This window comes from Orycteropus afer, unplaced genomic scaffold (assembly GCF_000298275.1).
Source record: "Orycteropus afer afer isolate SDZICR_OR568_19922 unplaced genomic scaffold, OryAfe1.0 scaffold00235, whole genome shotgun sequence".
In the NCBI taxonomy this organism is placed as follows: Eukaryota; Metazoa; Chordata; class Mammalia; order Tubulidentata; family Orycteropodidae; genus Orycteropus; species Orycteropus afer.
The window spans coordinates 5,146,510-5,150,198 of NW_006921822.1; the positions used below are offsets into that span (position 1 = coordinate 5,146,510).

Here is a 3,689-nt window from a genome sequence, read left to right on the forward strand (position 1 = left end):
GCATTGTGGTAAACTGTGATCAATGACATGAGACAAAGTATATGTGAACTGCTGTATGGAAAGTGAATTTGCTCTGTAAATCTTCACCCAAATCACAATAAATAATAATAATAAAAAGAGCATCGTCTTCAAGGGTATCATTAAAAACCTCTCTGCCATCCTCCAGATGGCCAACATCATCATCATCACAATCTAGTTATCATCCTGGCATGCCTAAACCAGCTTCAAATACTGGTCTTCATCAACTTCTTCACACACATTTGTGAAGTCCTCAACTTTATCTTAGCCTTTTTCGGTCTTTCTAGAGCTTTCTGGCGCCCTTTCTTTTCTTACGAGGATCAAGAAACTATAAAACTTTCTGAATCTTAGTGCTGTCTCCAGGTTCATAGTTATAGCCTTACACCCGCGCCACGGTCCCCCAACCTCCTGATCCGGAGCCAAACAGCCCATCACTGGCCTGGAGCTCGAGCCAGGGACCGTGGTAAAAGCCAAGCAGCGGCTCCCGAGGTAGCGGACTTCTCCACCTGGAAGGCCCCTCCTACTTGCAGTGCCTGCTGCACAGGGCTGTGCCGCGCCAGCCCCTGGCCTTACCGTGACCATTCCTTTGGCGCCCTTTAGACTAGGAAAGTCTTTGAAAAGTTTTAAGCAGGAAATGACATCATCAGATATGCATTTTGTAAGAATCACCCTGGCTGCTTTATGAAAGGCTTCAGAGGGGATGAGGGAGGGCAGTTTTAAAGCTATTTAATTAGTCCAGGCGAGGACTAATGCCATCTTGGCATAGAGTGATAGTAAAAATGGAGCACTACAGACAGACTTGGGGAATATTTTGTGATGACCCCTGAGGGAAACCTATTGCTGAGCAAAAGCCAGGAGGACAGCAAGAGAAAGAAACAGGCGCTGGAATGGAGCCTCCTGGAGACTGGATGCGCAGGCCACGCATGCTGATGGGAAACGATTTGGACTTAAGAATAGGGGTCTCTGGTTCTGAGAGTTGGTTTTCCAGGGCAATGTTTGTTTTTTTATGCTCATGCCTTTGAACTCTTAATGATATTTTTTGAGAAAGGAGGAGTAGTTCACAGTTAAACTCTTTTCCCTTGGCTTTCAGGATGGCACATTCTCCTGAATTTCCTCCTACTTTTCTGGCCAGTCTTTCTCAGTCTTAGTTTCAGGCTAACTCTCTCTCTTTGGCCACCCCATGATAAGGAAACTTGGCACTTTTCTTATCATAATATTGTTAGGGATATGCCACGCCATCTCGCGTGGCTCTTCCGGGTTCTTCTTCATTCCCTGCTGCCCCACCCAAGGTCATAAGTCAGTTAAAGGAAGTCGAAACTGAGCTTCCTGCAAAAAAGGCAACATAGCCTCTGATAGGTTAAGACCTCTTCCCCCAGCTCTGATGTACAAACTCCTAACCCCAGGTCTATATAAGACCACCCTCTTCCTGCTCTTCCTCTGCCTCTTCTTCCTCTCTCTTCTTTCTCTTTCTTTCTTCTTCTCTTCTTCCTCTTCTCCTCTTCTTCCTCTTCTTCCTCCTCCTCTTCTTCTTCTGTCCTTCCTCAGTGCAGGCGCCCTTTCGCCTCCTTAATAAAATCTCCTGTTGGGTACCCTGGTGTGTGGTGTGGTCGTTGAGTGCCGACGGAGCTCTAACAAATATACTTTGTCAGTGGGAAATATCATTTAAGGATCCAGTGTTTGTTAACGTGTCTTTTGGTTCTTTACTGCCTCTCTAACAGGAATACCACAAGTGGGAGGTCTTTAATAAACAGGAGTTTATTCTTTTACAGTTTAGGAGGCTAAAAGTTTGAGTTTGAAGTGCCAGCTCTAGGGGCTGGTTAAAGCTCCCTTGACCTTGGGCTTTAGCTTGCCTCTTGCTCAGGGCCCACTGAAGTTAGAGGTTTCTCTTAACTCAGACAGCTGCTGGATTCTGCGGCTGGCAAACCCAGGGTCAACAAGTAAAATGGCACAGTCCCAAAATTATCAAGCAACACAGCAGGTCACTAGTTAAACAGTCCTAAGATCCACAGACAACATGGCAGACCAACGATGACTCGGCCAAATGCAGGATCCAGATGTGCCAAGAAATTCAAGGCCTTCCTAAAAGCATCTTTTAAGATACCAGAAGGAGACCACATCCCTAAGGCAGCTAATTATTCAGCTGCTCCAGTAGTTTCCACCATGGAGTTGATTACCAGACTCATCATGGGTCATAACTACATCCAGCTGTCCAGCCACTCAAAATCAGGCCCAGCCAAGTTGACACACAACCTTAACTACCGCAACATGTCAACACTGATGACTCCCATCTTTGCATCTCTAGTTCTCTTAACTCCATTCCATTGCACCCACGTAACTCTGCTAAATCTCCATTTTGGATTTTGCAAAGCTGCCTCAAATTCATCATGTCAAGGACCAATATTCCTGATCTAATTCCAACCTGGTTCAATTCCATCACTATCTACTTCAATGAATGCTCCACAAGTTGTCTAATTCTGCAAGATTGAAAACAAGCACTCATTTCAGAATTTCTATCACCACCAGCCCTATATCCAATCCTGAACAAAATTCAGTTGATACAATTTTTTAAATATTCCCCAAATCTGCCTGTAGTGCTCCATTGTTACTACCACTCTATGCCAAGATGCCATTAGTCCTCACCTGGAGTAATTAAATAGCTTTAAAACTGGCCTCCTTCATCCCTTCTGAAGCCCTATCATAAAGCAGCTATGGTGATTCTTACAAAATACAAATCTGATGATGTCATTTCCTGCTTAAAACATTTCAAAGACTTTCCTTGTCTAAAGGATAAAGGCTCTTTTTTTTTTTTTTATGGTCTACATGGTTCTGGCCCATCTTGCACCATTGTTTTGGTTAACTAGTGCCACTCTGACAGGAATATACCACAAATGGGATGGCTTCAACAAACAGGAGTTTATTCTCTTACAGTTTGGAGGCTATAAATCCAAGTTCCAAGTGCCAGGCTCTAGGTGCTGGGTGAAAGCCCCTCAACCTTGGACTTCAGCTCTGCCTCCTGCTCCCGGCCCACTGAAGCTAGAGGCTTCAGACAGCTGCTGGCTGCTGAGGCTGACAAGCCAAAGGTTGACAAGTAAAAAGGCACAGTCCCGATATTACCAAACCACATGGCAAGACATTAATTCCAGTCCATTGAAAGTCCTGAGGTTGGCAGAGCATGGCAGGCTTCTAAACAATGACATGGCTACATGCAGGGTTCAAGCTTGCCATAAGCTAGAGACCATTCCCCAAGGCTTCTGCTTATATACAGGAAGCAGACCACATTCTCTAAGGCAGGTACTCAGCTGCTTACAATAGATTCCACCATGGAGTTGATTACCAGTCTCATCATAGGGAATACCACATCCAGCTGCCCAGCCACTCAACTAGGCCAAGCCAAGTTGACACACAAACTTAACTACCATAACCATTCGCCCGTACCCCAACCTACTCACCACATTCCCATGACACAAGCCTTCTTTCCATACCCGGGGCATGCCATGTCCTCCAATCTGGATATTCCTCTACCGCTTTTTTGTTTAAACAATATCAGGACCCAGCTTAAGAATCATTTCCTCGGGAAATGGACAGTTTTCTAGAAACACACCACTTACCTAAACTAACACAGACTGAAGTGAAAAATTTGAACAGGCCCATCACAAAAGAAGAAATTGAAC

At 44.9% G+C, this 3,689-nt stretch overlaps 1 pseudogene; it reads right to left on the reverse strand.

Annotated features, from left to right (window-relative positions):
• Positions 1–3,498, reverse strand: part of LOC103203965 — a 14,756-nt pseudogene extending 11,258 nt beyond the window's left edge.
• Positions 3,499–3,689: the final 191 nt, after the last annotated feature.